Genomic DNA, 20,641 nt, shown 5'->3' on the forward strand with positions numbered 1-20,641 from the left:
TGGTTAGTGGTGTGCCACAGGGATCAGTGCTGGGACCACAACTGTTTACAATATACATAGATAACCTAGAAGAGGGGACATAGTGTAGTGTAACAAAATTTGCAGATGACACTAAGATTAGTGGGAAAGAGGGTTCTGTAGAGGACTCAGAAAGGCTGCAAGGAGATTTGGATAGGTTAAGCGAATGGGCTAAGGTTTGGCAGATGGAATACAATGTCGGAAAGTGTGAGGTCATCCACCTTGGGAAAAAAAACAGTAAAAGGGAATATTATTTGAATGGGGAGAAATTACAACATGCTGTGGTGCAGAGGGACCTGGGGATCCTTGTGCATGAACCCCAAAAGGTTAGTTTGCAGGTGCAGCAGGTAATCAGGAAGGCAAATGGAATGTTGGCCTTCATTGCGAGAGGGATGGAGTACAAAAGCAGGGAGGTCTTGCTGCAACTGTATAAGGTATTGGTAAGGCCGCACCTGGAGTACTGCATGCAGTTTTGGTCACCTTACTTAAGGAAGGATATACTGGCTTTGGAAGGGGTACAGAGACGATTCACTAGGCTGATTCCAGAAATGAGGGGGTTACCTTCTGATGATAGATTGAGTAGACTGGGTCTTTACTCGTTGGAGTTCAGAAGGATGAGGGGTGATCTTATAGAAACATTTAAAATCATGAAAGGGATCGACAAGATAGAGGCAGAGAGATTGTTTCCATTGGTAGGGGAGACTAGAACTAGGGGGCACAGCCTCAAAATATGGAGGAGCCAATTTAAAACCGAGTTGAGAAAGAATTTCTTCTCCCAGAGGGTTGTGAATCTGTGGAATTCTCTGCCCAAGGAAGCAGTTGAGGCTCGGTCATTGAATGTTTTCAAGTCAAAGATTGATAGATTTTTAACCAATAAGGGAATTAAGGGTTACGGGGAGAGGGCGGGTAAGTGGAGCTGAGTCCACGACCAGATCAGCCATGATCTTACTGAATGGCGGAGCAGGCTCGAGGGGCTAGATGGCCTACTCCTGTTCCTAATTCTTATTCTTATGTTCTTATTATGTTAGGTCCAACTTGGTGAACGACTTCCGCCCCGCTAACGTTGCGAACAGGTCATCCGCCTTGGACAGCGGGTACCGGTCCTGTAGTGAGACTCGGTTAATCGTTACCTTGTAGTCTCTGCAAATTCTGACCATGCCATCGCTTTTCAACACCGGAACAATTGGACTGGCCCACTTGTTGACTCGACTGGTGATATGATTCCTTCGTGTTGGAGTCTGTCCAGTTCGATCTCGACTTTCTCCCTCATCATGCACGGAACCGCCCGAGCCTTGTGATAGAATATAGGGTAAGGAGTAGGCCATTCGGCCCTTCGAGCCTGCACCACCATTCGATATGATCATGGCTGATCATGCAACTACAGTACCCCATTCCTGCTTTCTCTCCATACCCTTGATCCCTTTAGCCGTAAGGGCCACATCTAACTCCCTTTTGAATATATCTAACGAACTGGCCTCAACAACTTTCTGTGGTAGAGAATTCCATATGCTCACAACTCTCTGAGTGAAGAGGTTTCTCCTCATCTCGGTCCTAAATGGCTTACCCATTCTTGGACTGTGACCCCTGGTTCTGGACTTCCCCAACATCGGGAACATTCTTCCTGCATCTAACCTGTCCAATCCTGTCAGAATTTTATATGTTTATATGAGATCCCCTCTCATTCTTCTAAATTCCAGTGAATATAAGCCCAATCGATCCAGTCTTTCTTCATGTGTCAGTCCTGCCATCCCGGGAATCAGTCTGGTGAACCTTCGCTGTACTACCTCAATAGCAAGAACGTCTTTCCTCAGATTAGGAGACCAAAACTGCACACAATACTCAAGGTGTGTCTCACCAAGGCCCTGTACAACTGCACCTATACTCAAATCCCCTCCCTGCTCCAATAATCAAATCCCCTTGCTATGAAGGCCAGCATGCCATTTGCTTTCTTTACTGCCTGCTGTACCTGCATGCCCATCTTCAATGAATGATGTACCATGACACCCAAATCTCGTTGCACCTCCCATTTTACGAATCTGTCACCATTCAGATAATATTCTGCCTTCCTGTTGTTGCCACCAAAGTGGATAAGCTCACACTTATCCACATTATACGGCATCTGCCATGCATTTGCCCATTCACCTAACCTGTCCAAGTCCCCCTGCAGCCTCCCAGCATCCTCCTTGCAGCTCGCACTGCCACCCAGCTTAGTGTCATCTGCAAACTTGGAGATATTACATTCAACTCCTTCGTCTAAATCATTAATGTATATTGTAAATAGCTGAGGTCCCAGCATTGAACCCTGCGGCATCCCACTAGTCACTGCCTGCCATTCTGAAAAGGACCCGTTTATTCTATTTGCTTCCTGTCTGCCAACCAGTTCTCTATCCATGTCAATACATTGCCCCCAATACCATGTGTCTTAATTTTGCACACTAATCTCCTGTGTGGGACCTTGTAAAAAGCCTTTTGAAAGTCCAAATACACCACATCCACTGGTTCTCCCTTATCCACTCTGCTAGTTACATCTTCAAAAAATTCTGGAAGATTTGTCAAGCTTGATTTCCCTTTCATAAATCCATGCTGACTTGGACTGATCCTGTCACTGCTTTCCAAATGCGCTGCTATTACATCTTTAATAATTGATTCCAGCATTTTCCCCACCAACAATGTCAGGTTAACCGATCTATAATTCCTGTTTTCTCTTCCTCCTTTTTTAAAAAGTGGGGTTACATTAGCTACCCTCCAATCCATAGGAACTGAACCAGAGTCCATGGAATGTTGGAAAATGACCACCAATGCACCTACTATTTCTAGGGCCACTTTCTTAAGTACTCTGAGATGCAGACTATCAGGCCCTGGAGATTTATTGGCCTTCAGTCCCTTCAATTTCCCTAACACCATTTCCTGACCAATAAAAATTTCCCTCAGTTCCCCCTTCTCGCTAGATCCTCGGTTCCCTAGTATTTTCGGGAGGTTATTCATGTCTTCCTTAGTGAAGATAGAACCAAAGTATTTGTTCAATTGGTCTGCCATTTTCTTGTTCCCCATTATAAATTCACTTGATTCTGACTGCAAAGGATCTACATTAGTCTTCACTAATCTTTTTCTCTTCAAATATCTATCGAAGATTTTGCAGTCAGTTTTTATGTTCCCTGCAAGCTTACTCTCATGCTCTATTTTCTCCCTCCTAATTAAACTCTTAGTCCTCCTCTGCTGCATTCTAAATTTCTCCCAGTCCTCGGGTTTGCTGCTTTTTCTGGCCAATTTATATGCCTCTTCCTTGGATGTAACACTTTCCCTAATTTCCCTTGTTAGCCACGGTTGAGCCACCTTCCCTTTTTTATTCTTATGCCACACAGGGATGTACAATTGCTGTAGTTCATCCATGTGATATTTAAATGTCTGCCATTGCCTATCCATCGTCAACCCTTTAAGTATCATTATCCAGTCTATCCAAGCTAATTCACGTCTCATACTGTCGAAGTTTCCTTTCTTTAAGTTCAGGACTCTAGTCTCTGAATTAACTGTGTTACTCTCCATCTTAATGAAGAATTCTACCATATTATGGTCACTCTTCCCCAAGGGGCCCCGCACGATCAGATTGCTAATTAGTCCTCTCTTGTTACACATGACCCAGTCTAGGATGGCCTGCTCTCTAGTTGGTTCCTCGACACATTGGTCTCGAAAACCATCCCTTATACACTCCAGGAAATCCTCCTCCACAGTATTGCTATCAGTTTGGTTAGCCCAATCAATATGTAGTTTAAAGTCACCCATGATAACTGCTGTACCCATATTGCACGCGACTCTAATTTCCTGTTTGATGCCATCCCCAACCTCCCTGCTATTGTTTGGTGGTCTGTACACAACTCCCACTAGCGTTTTCTGCCCTTTGGTGTTTCGCAGCTCTACCCATATAGATTCCACATCATCCACGCTAATGTCCTTCCTTACTATTGCATTAATCTCCTCTTTAACCAGTAACGCTACCCCACCTCCTTTTCCTTCCTGTCTGTCCTTCCTGAATATTGAATATCCCTGGATGTTGAGTTCCCAGCCTTAGTTACCTTGGAGCCATGTCTCCGTAATCCCAATTACATCATATCCGTTGACATGATGAACGGGCCATGCATAGGGGCCGAGATGGATCTGTACCTTGGCGCCTGTGAAGTTGCCGATGCCTGGTTCGAATAGCGAGGGAAACTTGCTCAGCACTTGAGCACACGAGGCGTCATCCACTGAAGATAGTGCTTTGATGTCGTTCCAATTCCATGTAATCTTTTCTAGCTAGCTTCTGCTGAACAGCGTTGGGCTATTGCCTGGAACAATTCACAATGATGGGTCATGCACAGTTCCATCATACGATACTTTCACTGCCACATCTCCAATGACTGATATGAGCTCTTTAGTGTAGGTACGCAGCTTTGCATTAATCGGGCTCAGTTTGGGCTTTTGTGCTTTATTGCCCCACAGTTTCTTGAAAGCCTTCTGGCTCATTATTGACTGACTCGCACCCGTGTCCAACTCCATGGATACTGGAACTCCATTTAATTTGACTTTCAGCATTATAGGAGGTCTCTTGGTGGTGAAGGTCTGTACCCCATACACTTCTTCCTCAGGTTGAGTTGCCTGTGCTGCGTGATCCGCACCGGATCAATCATCCTCTGCCACATGGTATGTCGCAGCACGTCTGCACATTCGCTGGAGGTGCACCATCGTTGCGCAGCCTTTGCACACGTAGTGTGTGAATCGACATTGATGGGCCCGATGATTACCCCCGCAGCGCCAACACGGTGCTAATGGATTCACAGTCACCCCGATGGCTGACTCTGAGTCATCACAGGTCTTGCAGCCGCAGACGCATAGGCCCTGCCATATGCAGTTCGGCCTGCTAGCAACGTAATTTTATGCACAGTAATTGCCGGTGAGCTTCAATGTTGAGAAGATATTTGTTTGGTGTTATCGTCCATGGCCATGTATGCCTGGGTGATCGCGATGGCCCTGCTCAGTCTAGGATTTTGGCAGCCAGCAGCTTTTGAAGAATTACCTCGTGGCTGATGCCCAGCACGAAAAAGTCCCGCAGCATTTGCCCCAGTGCAGCTCCAAAATCGCAAGGTCCTGCGAGGCGTCTCAGGTCGGCGACATAATCCGCTATGCCCTGGCCCCTGGAGCATGTAAAATTGATATCTGGCCATGAGGATACTCTCCTTCGGCTTGAGGTGGTCCCGAATCAGCGTGCACAACTCTGTATATTCCTTCTCCATTGGTTTTGTTGGTGCGAGCAGATTCTTGATGAGGCCATATATCTTAGGTCCACAGATGGTGAGGAGAACCGCCCTGCGCTTGGCCGCGTTAGTGTCTCCTTCCAGCTCATTGGCTACAAAGTACTGGTCGGGATGCTCGACGAAGGCTTCCCAATCATCACCCACGACGAATCTCTCTAATATTCCAACGGCAGCCATGTTTGCGTGAAGGTTCGTATTCTGTTACTCGTCGCCAATTATTGTGTATAGAAGAACTCCAGGAGGCTGAGTACTGTGAGCTAAACTTAGTGTGACCTTAGTCTTCTTTAATTCAACTCCAGAGTGCCTAATCAACATGGCAGCCAACGGTTTATACTGGCTCTGCACGTGTGTGCAGGTGACCATTAGGACTCCAACAGTTGCGCCCTCTGGTGGCAAGTATTACATAGTTACATACATAAGTCCCTTCAACCACCATCTGCCCAACCTGTGACAGAGACTGTAGGTCCTGCATCAGACTCATCAGTTACCTGAGAACTCATTTTTAGTGCGGAAGCAAGTCATCCTCAACTCCGAGGGACTGCCTAAGAGTAGAGAGTAATCGGCTTAAATCCATCTTTCCTTACAATCATTTTCCCTGATGATGTGTTGTAAAAGAAAACATTTCTTGTGGGGAAGCCAGTGCAATGGAATGTAAGGACTTTGGCAGACTGGGTAGCATAGTGAATTAACATACTGCCCTTTCCCATTCATGAACTTGGTTCCATTCCAGCTAATTGCTCAACATGAAAGTCGTTTTTCTGATAATAAGAGTCCTATCTAAAAAGGTTTGGGCAATTATGGACCTAGACTCCCCTGGGTGTGGAGAAAATTGTTCTCTAACTTGGCATTATATTGGCTGCCTCTTTCAGAAGGGTGACAAGAATGGATGGTATGGGAAATGGAAAACATTAAACTGGTGTTCTTCTGAGATTTGGACCAAGGAACTGATAGGGCAGAATAGAGGGTTTACTCTACATTTAATCTACGCTGTTAGTACTCAATATAAACAATACCTGGAAGTACTCAATACAAACAGTATAGCATGCAAAGGCAATGGAATCTATTCACTGGCACTGACATCCATCACTGTTACAAACACTATAAAGTTTAAAAAGAGAATGAAAGAGCTTTAACTCAGATTTAAATGTTAAGTGAGATTCAACCTCAGCAGTATTAATGCAGAAACATTGCTAGTTCCATGCCAGACCATCTGATGAATGGTCCTTTGTGAAGCTTGAAAGGTACCCTGTCCCACAAAACATACATTGTTCTAGCCATATTGAGCAGTGCTGACAATAACTATGGAGAAGTGCACAATGTACATGATTCAGAGTGGATATGCATGTAAAGGGAGTTGGTAGACAACCCAACAGACCAGCCTTTCTTTCAATTTTCAATTACAATGTGATTTGTGATTTTGTACATATATATATTACGGTGGGGTGAAGGAAGTGTGGGATGTACAAGAGGCCAGCTGGAGGAACACAGAGTTCTCAGAAGGTTGTTAGGGCTGGAGGAGGTTATAGAGATAGGGAGGGATGAGGCCATGGAGGAATTTGAACGAGAGAATTATAAATTTAAAGTGTTGGTGGAATGGGTGCCAATGCAGGCCAGGGAGCACAGAGGTGATGGGTGATTGGGACTTACAGGTTAGAATATGGGCAGCAGAGTTTCAAATGAGCTCAAGTTATGGAGAGTAGATGATGGGAGGCCGGCCAGGAGAGCTTTCAAATAGTCGAGTTTGGAGGTAAAAAAAGCATGAATGAAGGTTTCAGCAGCAGATAAGCTGAGGCAGGTGTGGAGATGACTGATGTTATGGAGGTGGAAGTAGACGGTCTTTGTGATGAAGAGGATATTAGGTCAGAAGCTCAGTTCGGTGTTAAATAGGATGCCACGGTTGTAAAGCATTTGGTTCAGCCTGATACAGTGGTCATGGAGAGGGATGGAATTGGCAGCTAGGAAAACTTTGAAAATCATCAACACATTCTACCACTACAGCAGAAATAGAGGCTCAGTGATGTAATAATAAGACCATCAATCAAGCAGGAGCAGCAGCTGTTTCCTGGAAATTGTGAGAGGCAGGGAGCCTTGCTACAAATTCTAGAAATTACTCACGAATGGAGGACTTGAATATTATTAATATTTGTTAGTCTACCAGATAGTGATTTTTTAAATTTAGGAATAAATGCACAAATTGTTGCTGTTAGACAATTAGAACTGTCACATGATTACCGTGGTCAAGGAGATTTCTCAAAAGTAGCATCACAATTTTGTGTCTACTTTTCATTAATAAACTGGCTCAGAAGTGACACTTTATTTTATTAATGTATTTTTGCAGAAGAACATTTGAATAATGTAAAAATGTAGCATTATTAGTCGTCTAAAATGATTTGCATTTGTTCTGTTTTCCAGTTTTGCAACAGTTTGGTTGTTGAGAATTGAGAAAACCTAATACTATTAAAATCTTCCAACTTGTTATACTTTGGGTTTGCTGCAGAAGAAACATAGAAACATAGAAACATAGAAAATAGGTGCAGGAGTAGGCCATTCGGCTTTTCGAGCCTGCACCACCATTCAATATGATCATGGCTGATCATGCAACTTCAGTACCCCATTTCTGCTTTCTCGCCATACCCCTTGATCCCTTTAGCCGTAAGAGCCACATCTAACTCCCTTTTGAATATATCTAACGAACTGGCCTCAACAACTTTCTGTGGCAGAGAATTCCACAGGTTCACAATTCTCTGAGTGAAGAAGTTTCTCCTCATCTCGGTCCTAAATGGCTTACCCCTTATCCTTAGCCTGTGACCTCTGGCTCTGGACTTCCCCAACATTGGGAACATTCTTCCTGCATCTAACCTGTCCAATCCCGTCAGAATTTTATATGTTTCTCTGAGATCCCTTCTCATTCTTCTAAATTCCAGTGAATATAAGCCTAGTCGATCCAGTCTTTCTTCATATGTCAGTCCTGCCATCCCGGGAATCAGTCTGGTGAACCTTCACTGCACTCCCTCAGTAGCAAGAATATCCTTCCTCAGATTAAGAGACCAAAACTGTACACAATATTCAAGGTGTGGCCTCACCAAGGCTCTGTACAACTGTAGTAAGACCTCCCTGCTCCTATACTCAAATCCTCTCGCTATGAAGGCCAACATGCCATTTGCCTTCTTCACCGCCTGCTGTACCTGCATGCCAACTTTCAATGACTGATGTACCATGACACCCAGGTCTTGTTGCACTTCCTCTTTTCCTAATCAATCACCATTCAGATAATATTCTGCCTTCCTGTTTTTGCCACCAAAGTGGATAACCTCACATTTATCTACATTATACTGCAAATGCCATGCATTTGCCCACTCACCTAACCTGTCCAAGTCACTCTGCAGCTTCTTAGCATCCTTCTCACAGCTTACACTGCCACCCAGCTTAGTGTCATCTGCAAACTTGGAGATATTACATTCAATTCCTTTGTCTAAACCATTAATGTATATTGTAAATAGCTGGGATCCCAGCACTGAACCTTGCGGTAGTCACTGCCTGCCATTCTGAAAAGGAACCATTTATTCCTACTCCTTGCCTCCTGTCTGCCAACCAGTTCTCTATCCACGTCAATACATTGCCCCCAATACCACGTGCTTTAATTTTGCACACTTATCTCTTGTGTGGGACCTTGTCAAAAGCCTTTTGAAAGTCCAAATACACCACATTCACTGGTTCTCCCTTGTCCACTCTACTAGTTACATCTTCAAAATATTCTGGAAGATTTGTCAAGCATGATTTCCCTTTCATAATCCATGCTTGGACCGATCCTGTCACTGCTTTCCAAATGCGCTGCTATTACATCTTTAATAATTGATTCCAGCATTTTCCCCACTACCAAAGTCAGGCAAGCTGGTCTATAATTCCCTGTTTTCTCTCTCCTTTTTTAAAAAGTGGGGTTACATTAGCTACCCTCCAATCCATAGGAACTGATCCAGAGTCTATAGAATGTTGGAAAATGACCACCAATGCATCTACTATTTCTAGGGCCACTTCCTTAAGTACTCTGGGATGCAGACTATCAGGCCTTCAAATCCCATCAATTTCCCTAACACAATTTCCTGACTAATAAGAATTTCCTTCAGTTCCTCCTTCTCGCTGGACCCTTGGTCCCCTAGTATTTCCGGAAGGTTATTTGTATCTTCCTTAGTGAAGACAGAACCAAAGTATTTGTTCAATTGATCTGCCATTTCTTTGTTCCCCATTATAAATTCACCTGATTCTGACTGCAAGAGACTTACATTAGTCTTCACTAATCTTTTTCTCTTCACATATCTATAGAAGCTTTTGCAATCAGTTTTTATGTTCCCTGCAAGCTTCCTCTCATACTCTATTTTTCCCCCTCCTAATTAAAACTTTTGTCCTCCTCTGCTGAATTCTAAATTTCTCCCAGACCTCAGGTTTGCTGCTTTTTCTGGCCAATTTATATGCCTCTTCCTTGGATTTAACACTATCCCTGATTTCCCTTGTTAGCCACGGTTGAGCCACCTTCCCCGTTTTATTTTTACGCCAGACAGGGATGTACAATTGTTGAAGTTCATCCATGTGATATTTAAATGTCTGCCATTGCCTATCCACTGTCAACCCTTTAAGTATCATTCGCCAGTCTATCCTATCCAATTTACGTCTCATACCATCAAAGTTACCTTTCTTTAAGTTCAGGACCCTAGTCTCTGAATTAACTGCGTCACTCTCCATTTTAACGAAGAATTCTACCATATTATGGTCACTCTTCCCCAAGGGGCCTTGCACAACAAGATTGCTAATTAATCCTCTCTAATTACGGTGGAGGAGGATTTCCTGGAGTGCATAAGTGATGGTTTTCTAGACCAATATGTCGAGGAACCAACTAGGGGGGAGGCCATCTTAGACTGGGTGTTGTGTAATGAGAGAGTCATTTTCCAACATTCCATTGACTCTGGATCAGTTCCTATCGAGTGGAGGGTATCCAATGTAACCCCACTTTTTAAAAAAGGAGGGAGAGAGAAAACAGGGAATTAATAACCGGTCAGCCTGACCTCAGTAGTGGGTAAAATGATGGAATCAATTATTAAGGATGTCATAGCAGCGCATTTGGAAAATGGTGACATGATAGGTTCAAGTCAGCATGGATTTGTGAAGGGAAACTCATGCTTGACAAATCTTCTGGAATTTTTTGAGGATGTTTCCAGTAAAGTGGACAAAGGAGAACCAGTTGATGTGGTATATTTGGACTTTCAGAAGGCTTTCGACAAGGTCCCACACAAGAGATTAATGTGCAAAGTTAAAGCACATGGGATTGGGGGTAGTGTGCTGACGTGGATTGAGAACTGGTTGTCAGACAGGAAGCAAAGAGTAGGAGTAAATGGGTACTTTTCGGAATGGCAGGCAGTGACTAGTGGGGTACCGCAAGGTTCTGTGCTGGGGCCACAGCTGTTTACATTGTACATTAATGATTTAGACGAGGGGATTAAATGTAGTATCTCCAAATTTGAGGATGACACTAAGTTGGGTGGCAGCGTGAGCTGCGAGGAGGATGCTATGAGGCTGCAGAGTGACTTGGATAGGTTAGGTGAGTGGGCAAATGCATGGCAGATGAAGCACAATGTGGATAAATGTGAGGTTATCCACTTTGGTGGTAAAAACAGAGAGACAGACTATTATCTGAATGGTGACAGATTAGGAAAAGGGAAGGTGCAACGAGACCTGGGTGTCATGGTACATCAGTCATTGAAGGTTGGCATGCAGGTACAGCAGGCGGTTAAGAAAGCAAATGGCATGTTGGCCTTCATAGCGAGGGGATTTGAGTACAGGGGCAGGGAGGTGTTGCTACAGTTGTACAGGGCCTTGGTGAGGCCACACCTGGAGTATTGTGTACAATTTTGGTCTCCTAACTTGAGGAAGGACATTCTTGCTATTGAGGGAGTGCAGCGAAGATTCACCAGACTGATTCCCGGGATGGTGGGACTGACCTATCAAGAAAGACTGGATCAACTGGGCTTGTATTCACTGGAGTTCAGAAGAATGAGAGGGGACCTCATAGAAACGTTTACAATTCTGACGGGTTTAGACAGGTTCGATGCAGGAAGAATGTTCCCAATGTTGGGGAAGTCCAGAACCAGGGGTCACAGTCTAAGGATAAGGGGTAAGCCATTTAGGACCAAGATGAGGAGAGACTTCTTCACCCAGAGAGTGGTGAACCTGTGGAATTCTCTGCCACAGAAAGTGGTTGGGGCCAATTCACTAAATATATTCAAAAGGGAGTTAGATGAAGTCCTTACTACTCGGGGGATCAAGGGGTATGGTGAGAAAGCAGGAAGGTGGTACTGAAGTTTCATGTTCAGCCATGAACTCATTGAATGGTGGTGCAGGCTAGAAGGGCTGAATGGCCTGCTCCTGCACCTATTTTCTATGTTTCTATGTTTCTATGTTTCTATTACACAACACCCAATCTAGGATGGCCTCTCGTTGGGTCCTCGACATATTGGTCGAGAAAACCATCCCTTATACACTCCAGGAAATCCTCCTCCACTGTATTGCTCCCAGTTTGGTTAGCCCAATCTATATGTAGATTAAAGTCACCCATGATAACTGCTGTACCTTTATTGCACGCATCCCTAATTTCCTGATTGATGCCATCCCCAACCTCACTACTACTGTTTGGTGGTCTGTACACAACTCCCACTAGCGTTTTCTGCCCTTTGGTGTTCTGCAGATCTACCCATCCAGATTGCACATCATCCAAGTAAAGAAGAACTGATGCTGACTTATAATTCCCATTGACCTGCCTTTAGATGACTTGAATGGCAACACAACAATACATCAAAAGTTAATGGATGCTGATTTCTGAGTAGTGTAATGAGCAGGTTAACTTGCAAGCCATTCTATTCTACTATTCGTGCACATTACAAAGCCAGAACTGGATCCTCAGGGATTGTGTAATGTTTCCTCTTGCCAGAACTGTCATGATCTTGCTCTTTGTTATCTTCCTCCTCTGATATGCTTAAAGCCTTGGAATGACTCAGGGGATCTTGATGTGGAAGCATCTGGAGACATGAAAGAAAATTTTCATTATTCAACTGTTCACTGTTGATAAACTACACAATTTTACCACTAGCTTGTTTTGGAATATAACCTATACTTTGTTTACTTACTTTAGTCATAGCAAATGATTATGTACACAGGATATAACACCTGAGGTGTTGAAAAAACTCATTACATTTTATTAGCAAGCCTGTTTTAGAAAACTTTATGTAAGTGCTGTAATAATAAAAGTTTTTGAGAAACGTTGAAATAACTAAACAGTAAATATCACCAAAGCTGCTGCTCCAAAAATGATTTTCAGCTTGTAGCACCTGATTTATAATGCCTGGCAGAAAAGGCATTTTCATGGCTGGCAGCAAGCTGTGAACATGTGCTTACATGTATGAACTGAGCTTAGTACCTAGATGGCAAATTTAGAATATTTTGAGAGCAAAAGTGGGAGTGGCACTTTCTCAAAACATTTTTTTAAATTCTGCTCAATTTTTTGAAGAGCCCATGAACTCTAAAAGTCCTTTGAAAATCCAGCTTTTAATGCACTTTGTAAACTCATCTTATGCTTAACATGTTGTCAAGTTGAAATGATTGGAGACAACCGCTCCAAAGAGTTTCATATTGTTGTTTTGCTGGGTCATAGCAGGACCTAACCCCTGAGTGATACTGTCATTTTCACAGTGATGCAACTTTTGTAAAATCAGAGGCAGTGGTGATGGCTCCTTCAACCAACAACTTGTATTTAAATAGTGCCTTTAATGTAGTAAAATATTCCAAGGCGCTTCACAGGAGCGTAATCACACAAAAATTGACACCGAGTCAAAGGAGAGATTAGGACAGATGACCAAAAGTTTGGTCAAAGAGGTAGGTATTAAGGAGCATCTTAAAGGAGGAGAGATGGAGAGGCAGAGATTTAAGGAGTGAATTCCAGTTCTTAGGGCCTAGACAGTTGAAAGTACGGCTGCCAATCGTGGGGTGAAGGAAGTCAGGGTTGCACAAGATACCAGAATTGGAGGAATGCATAGTTCTTGAAGGATTGAAGGGATGGAGGAGGTTACAGAGATAGGGAAGGGTGAGGCCATGGAGGGACTTGAACAAGAGAATTTTAAATTTGAGGCATTGGTGGACTGGGAGCCAATGCAAATCAGCAAGCATAAGGATACTGGGTGAACCGGACTTGGTGTGAATTAGGATATAGACAGCAGAGTTTTGGATGAGCTTGTGTTTATGGAGGATGGAAATGGGAGGGCAGCCAGAAGAGCATTGGAATAGTTGAGTCTGGAGGTGATAAAAGTATGTTTGAGGGTTTCAGTAGCAGATGGGCTGCGGCAGGGGTGGAGATGGGCGTTATTATGGAGGTGGAATTCGGCAGTCTTGGTGATGGAGAGGATACGGAGTTGGATGTTTTCTTTAAATTTTACTGATTGTGTCTGACAAAATAGAATTACTAAATAAAAGCACCTGCTTGAAGTTTTGCATACAAATAGTTTTTATTAACTTGGTGTATTCTGATTGGCTGCTATTATCATCCTTTGTTGACACCAGCAGAATGGTAACTTGCAGCAACTTCAACAAGATGACTCAGTTGGTATGTACAGTGTGGTGTGCTGCTGGATCTTGCAGACCAGAAAGATTTCAGATTTGATTCTTGGTTTGTCTTGAGTTAGCCAAAATCAACCATAGTAGCAATGTGGTGCTACAATTGGCTATCACAACTCTAGGCTATGGGAAGGGGAATCAGCTAGATTTTACTACTGTTATGTCTTTATTACTCTTATGAATGACTCCACAAGGTCTAGTATTGCACTTGAACTGTTGTGACCTTAGTCCCATTTATTGTAACTCCAAAATGAGGTCCAAGCATGGTGGGCAGCCTTTTATGCTGGCCCTGAGCACCTATGCAGGTGACTCTCAGGTCTCCCACCGCAGTGCCCTCTGGTGGCACACCTTATGTGCCTATACATGTTAGCATACATGGTCCACATACATGACATCACTCCCACCCCCCCCCCCCCACCAGTCTTAAATGCAAATTGACGCGTATGTTGACGGTGGCCTGGGCTTTGCTCTTCCTGGTTGACCATTGGAGGGTCGCTTCTAGCTTGGGTGGGTTGGTAGTGAGATTTGTTGCCAGCGGAGCTCCCCATGGTTTCTGGTTGTGAGTCCATGAATACTCCATTCTCCCCCAAACAGAGATCATGCTAATGGCCCGTTACATGCAAGTTGCATTCAAGTTCATCACATGGGTTTTACATTTACATTTTGGTACATTTGTTGGGTGGATTACAGTTGTGTTTCTTTTTGTGTGGTACAGTTACATGATCAGTACAGGTATCTCAGTACAGGTACACAAGGACAGTCTAGTTCCAGCACGGCTGGATGAGACCTGGGTCATTTGATGACGGCGCAGCGCTCCATGCTAGTGGGCCTGTGGTGAGGTGAGCTCATTTTGCTCGAGTTACTGGAGCTCAGGCTCTTGCCGTTACTCTTAGTGTCAGGCAGGTCCAAAGACAGCTGATCTGTCTGTGACCTCCCTGTCCTTTTCGTTTGCACAACTGCTGCTCCCTGGGAAGCGGTCTGAGCGAGTGAGCGTTTTGTCTAAGCGACGGTGTGGCTGCCTCGTCTTGTCTAGCAGTTCACAGGGGACTGCTGACTCGCTTTCCTTGAGGTCACTGTTGTGAGCACTCTCTAGTTTGGGATCCTGGCTGGTCCAGGTTCCATTCGGAGGAGCCGTTGCGGGTGACCCTTCGCTCTTGGACATTGCTGTGGTGGCGAGTAGGTTTGTGGGCTGCGCCTTTTCCCCCCGGGTGGTGGGCGACGGTAGCCAACTGCGAGCATAGGCGCAGTTTACTGTTTCTGGCCCGTGGCTGTTCATGCATTCGGATGCCTGCAATGTTAAACCGATCTGAGGCAGGGTATCACTACCGGTGCCTCTGCTCTCCGGGGATCATTTACTCTGCGGCTTGTCTACTTCGGTCTGCTGTGGGGACACTTTATGATACATCGTTCTGGTCCCGGGGATGCAGGCTACAGCTTTGGGTAGCCCGCTGGACCTGTATACGACCGTTAGGTGTTCGCCCGCTACATTAGCTGATTGCAATTTTCACCCGACATCGCTCAACAACATTTTGCTCATTACAGATGGACTTTTACATTGGTTACTCATTTTAAGCAGTTCATTCAAAAATGGCGGGTTGCTGGCCTCCTTTAAAATGGCCTTACTACTTTTACCCCAATCGTCTTCCTTGCATGGAACCACGTGTCATTGCTCCATTAGCGCTGCACCTCGTGGTTTGGACGCCATATTTTCCCTGTCCATGATGTCGACTGCCACGATCTTCTTTTACAGGGATTCTGCCACTGAAGCTGGGAAAGCGCCCTCGGATCCAATCTTCCTCCCCAGGAGTCCTGCCACTGAAACCGGGAAGGTGCGTTCGGGCGTCTTGGCCGGATCATCGCCACGCAGTCGTGATGAGCGGTCTATGCCTCGGGGGCTGCGCGGATCTGCTCTCCGGTGCCTGGTCCAACCGAAGGTGGGGGCTTGCTCTGCCTCTGAGCATGGGAGACGTCGATCGCTGGAGGGATGAAGTTTTCCCAGTTCCAATTAATCTTCCCCCAAGTAACGTTGGTCCATCACTTGAAACAATCCACAATGGTAAATTGTGCACCGCGCCATCATGGGATACTCTTACATCCGCACTACCAACAACTGATATTAGTGCCTTGGTGTAGGTGCGCAGCTTTGCCTGAACCGGGACCAGCTTAGGTCGTTCAGCTTGATCGTTCCAGAGCCTCTCAAAGGCTTCCTGGCTCATTACTGACTGACTCGCCCTGTGTCCACTTCCATGAAGACTGGAACGCCATTTATCTCGACTTCCATTATCACTGGAGGACAATCTGTGATGCAGGTAAATACTCCATACACTTCATCCTGGGACTGAGCTGCCTCTCTAGCCATCTCCTCGTAATCCATGCTGGATTCACAGCCATCTGCTGACTCCTCTTCCACGTGGTGAGTCAGAACTCTTTGCACATTTGCTGAAGGTGGCCCTTTGTGCTTCAGCCTTTGCACACATATAGTCTCTGAACCGACACTGATGAGCCCTGTGATTACCTCCGCAACGCCAGCATAGTGCTACTCGACTTACGATTGCACCCCTTGGCGGACTCTGAGTTAAAGGACTCGGGGGCCTGTACTCTCTGCCCTGGGCAGATTCACGTTCAACAGTTCTGCTTGTGAAAGGCACCATTCTATTTACAGTACTTGCCGGGTTTGAGTCCTGAGAGTGAGTCATCATCTACTTGGAGCTGCAGCTTGAGGTCATGAATGCCTGGCTGATGCCCTTCTGCAGAGTGAATGTGGTTTCGGCAGACAGTAGCCTGTGAAGAAGGGCCTCATGACCGATGCCAATTACGAAGACATCCCACAATGCATCGACGAGGGATGCACTGAATTCACACGGTCCTGCCAGCCTCCTGAGGTCGGCAGCGTACTTTGCAATTTCCTGGCCCTCGGGGTGGCGGTGTGTATAAAATCAATGCCTGGCCGTGAGGATGCTCTTCTTCGGTTTGAGTTGGTCCTGAATTAGCACTTTCAGCTCCTCGTATGACTTGGTCGTTGTTTTCTCTGGTGCAAGCAAGTCCCTGATGAGGCCGTAGACTGCGGGCTCACAACTGGTCAACAGGATAGCTCTGCGCTTATCTGCCAGCGTGGCCGGATCTTTGCCTACGAGGTCGTTTGCTATGAAATATTGGTTGAGCCGCTCCTTAAAGGCTTACCAATCTTCACATTCTGAGAGCTTTTCTAATGCACCAACATTAGTCATTTTTGCGTGAAAGTTCATCTCATCGCCAGTTGTTATGTCTTTAATACTCTTATGAATGACTCCACGAGGTCTAGTATTGTACTTGAGCTGTTGTGATCTTAGTCCCATTTATTGTAACTCCAGAGTAACACACAAGCATGGTGGGCAGCCTTTTATACTGGACCCTGCACACCTCTGCAGGTGACCCTCAAGTCTCCCACCGCAGTGCCCTCTCGTGGCACACCTTATGTGACTATACAGTTCGTATACATCATGGTCTACATACATGACAACTGCTGCTCATTATTCAGTGACCCCCACCCTCCCATGAGAAAGTGCGTTTTGTAGAATTCACGTGAAGAGGATTGAAATTGCTTGTGATTTTCCCGTGACAGTTTAGCCAGTGCTTAGTCTCGGCTCAGTCATGAAAAATAATTCCTTGTGATCAATATCGTTTTTTAAAAATGTAATTATTATGGTGCCTATAAAGCAACTTCACTAAATGGAAATAATCACTTCTTACAAAGATCATTTCGAGCAATGCATTAAACTATTGCAATCTCGAATCTGGAAAGTGGTTGACAACACAACTTTAGTTAAAAGCACTCTCACATTCAGAGAGCTCATCCTTGTTTGTGAGCTGCAGTTGCCTTGGCTGCTTCAGCACAAACTAAAAATAGAACCTCAGCACGTCACGTATCTGTATCCAAAAATCTTCTGGCACAAATGTGAGGCAGGAAAAAAGGAAATTTGCTAAAAGGGCTGACCAAAAGTTTTACATGTGCTTTGACTTCAGCGTGAATGACGTTTTTCTGTAAATTTTTCACAAGAGGGTTGTTGTGAAACTGACATCATCGACTCCTATTGGCTGCTGGTGATTTCACCCCAGTAACATCCGGGCACCAGTTGCCTCAAAGTCATCGGGCGCGCGGGGTGGGCGACGATTAACTCACGTGACGAAACAATGGATTGACTCTTAGTATGGGCCAATCGACGAGGGAGCTCCAGGCATATGAGCCAATGAAAAAATAGAGATAAGAAGGAGGGGGGATTTAAAAAAAATTATATGGTTGACGATGAAATTGGGCCGAGTAAAAATTCTACGCTGGATTTCCGGGAGTTGGAGCGGGAGGGGAAGGGAGAAAAAACATCACACAACACAGCTTCGGTTACGTTGTTAGCTGCGCCCGCCCGAGCGCCAACCGTATCTCCACGGAGTGAACGGCGGTGGCGTATCTGTCTTTTTTTTGGCTCGCACTTATTTCTTGTTTTTGAAAAAAAATCATTTTTGATGTCCGTGTAAGACGCCATTAAAATGTCTGAAAATGTCTGCTGCTGTGAGCTGCAGGCACTGACGAGCAGTAACATTGTATAAGATAGGATTGAGAAAACTATTTTAAAAAAAAATAAAAATTGACCGTGTGTAAATCAGACATCGGAACTTAACAGCGGGAGAAGGCAGGAAAAAAAGAGGCGTAAGTAGCTGTGTTGAAATATCTGGGAGGGTGACCGTGTCGAGTGTGTGTTCCCTCTCACCCCGCCCTCTCTCTGTTGGCTCCCTCTCTGCCGTCCCAGTTCTCCCTTCCACTAGAGGGTCGAGGCTTGTCAAAAAGGCTTGGGCCCAAACTCTGTTTTTGTTCCTAAAATACCTCTTGTGTGTCATATATCTTCACACAAAACCAGGGCTGGCAGATTCCCCATTCATAACTTGACGGCGACCAGAATCTGTGTATGCAACACAAGAGAAATCCTATTTTAAACAAATTAAGATTTATTAAAATGTTTTTTAAAATCAAAAGATGTAGAATGAGTTTGATGATAGATATTGTGCTCTTTGGGTTTAGCTTAAAATGACATCAGTGCCCTTAACTGAGGAGCAGGCTGAACAAGGGACTTCGAGAAAGGTCATTGTAGGCCTCTTGTGTGCATTACACACCCAGACTTGTGTTTGACAGCTGTTAAATGCTAAAAAAAAGTGCAAATTAAAAAAATCGGAAAGGAAATAACGATACAGTAGGGTTATGTGCAATATGTCTTTTTTTCCACTTTTGTGATTTTTAGAAAGCTGAATGTTGGATTTCAGTGGATTTTGGTTTAAAATGTATTTTTTTTGGCTCTATCTTTTTAAAGAGCAAACATTTAAATAGATTTGCAATCAATGTGTCGTTCCTGCTTATCCTAAAGATTGCCCCCCAATATTTCCTTGAAATTGACAGCTCTGGGTGCTTGGCAATACTTTGCAAAATGTCTCTCATGCTGTTATTTGGTTTTGATGCTTCCAATAAAACGTTGTATAAATAATCTACGCCATGCTTCAATATTAATAACCTTTCTTTGTGTACTTGTTGGATCAGTTTTCTGTTCTAAATACCTGAACTTTTTAAAACGTTTTGTATAGTTTGTATTTTAATTAAGGATATCTATTAAATATGTTTTGCTATTCTAGATTTATATCTGCATTTTCAACATAACATTAAAAATTGACAGTTTATGTTTTAGCCTTGTAGATTTGACAGATTTTCTTTTGTGTAGAATAACATTATTTTGGCAAACTCTTTCTAGTGTTGTGACTCAGGTTGTGAGACTAATTTTATGTCATGATATCACTGTTATGCCATTGTCACAGACTTAAGACACGTAAAGCTCATTTAAGTATTGTTATAAATAGGTTTCCAGCTTTGCCAAGTCCAAAACTGAATTCATAATCTTGGGCCTCTCTTTTAATGGCTGATTTAAGAGACCCTGAGAGCGATTGTAAAATATCTCCTGTATGTTGATATGACGTCAAGTTGGTACTATAAACTCTATTCCACAGAAATGGAGAAAAACGGGCTTCTGTTTTAGAAACCGTATGTTTTCTGTCTAGTTTACATTTTTTTTTTAATTCTGGATAGGCCCTCATCACTTGAGGATGAAGAGGGCTAATTTATACTTGAGTGGCAGACATGATAAATCAGTATTTTGTATTAGTATTGCAGAAGAAACTGAAAACAGGACAGTAGGTATACCCGATGTGGAAGAGACACCACTTGTAAGTAAATATTTAAAAGGGAGCTGTATTAAATAAAGTTAATGGGGCTAAAAGTAGAAAAGTCACCAGGCATAGATGGAATGCATCCTAAAATACTAACTTTTTCAGAAATGTTTTGAAGTAGGATCTTTGCCAAGTGGAAGGTTGCAAATATTGCACACTGTTCAGGAAAGGGGAAAAGGATAAGTCAGTAACTAAGCCAGTTAATGTCATCTCTATTGTGGGTAAACTTGTAGAATGCATAATATGGGACAACATTTCTCAAATAATGTGGGCTAATCAGGAATGGTCAGCATAGATTTGTAAAGGGTAGATCATGCTTGACTGAATTAATTTTTCAAGGAAATCCGTGTATAAATAAAGTGAATGTGGTGGTAGACATGCATTTTCGGACGATTGAATAAATGCCATGCAAGAGGTTTGTTCAAAATTAAGGCGTGTAGTAT

At 44.0% G+C, this 20,641-nt stretch overlaps 1 protein-coding gene across 2 annotated transcripts in view; it reads left to right on the forward strand.

Annotated features, from left to right (window-relative positions):
• The first annotated feature begins 18,299 nt into the window (after positions 1-18,299).
• ppm1ba (protein phosphatase, Mg2+/Mn2+ dependent, 1Ba) overlaps positions 18,300-20,641 on the forward strand; it is a 136,315-nt gene continuing 133,973 nt past the window's right edge. Inside the window, exon 1 of one of the 2 annotated variants that reach the window (XM_070889344.1) lies at positions 18,300-18,639. The gene's annotated coding sequence lies outside the window, so the exon portion shown is untranslated. The remainder of the gene's footprint in view (positions 18,640-20,641) is intronic. The other variant, XM_070889346.1, reaches the window with a different exon arrangement.

This window comes from Pristiophorus japonicus, chromosome 9 (genome assembly GCF_044704955.1).
Source record: "Pristiophorus japonicus isolate sPriJap1 chromosome 9, sPriJap1.hap1, whole genome shotgun sequence".
NCBI classification, from domain to species: domain Eukaryota; kingdom Metazoa; phylum Chordata; class Chondrichthyes; family Pristiophoridae; genus Pristiophorus; species Pristiophorus japonicus.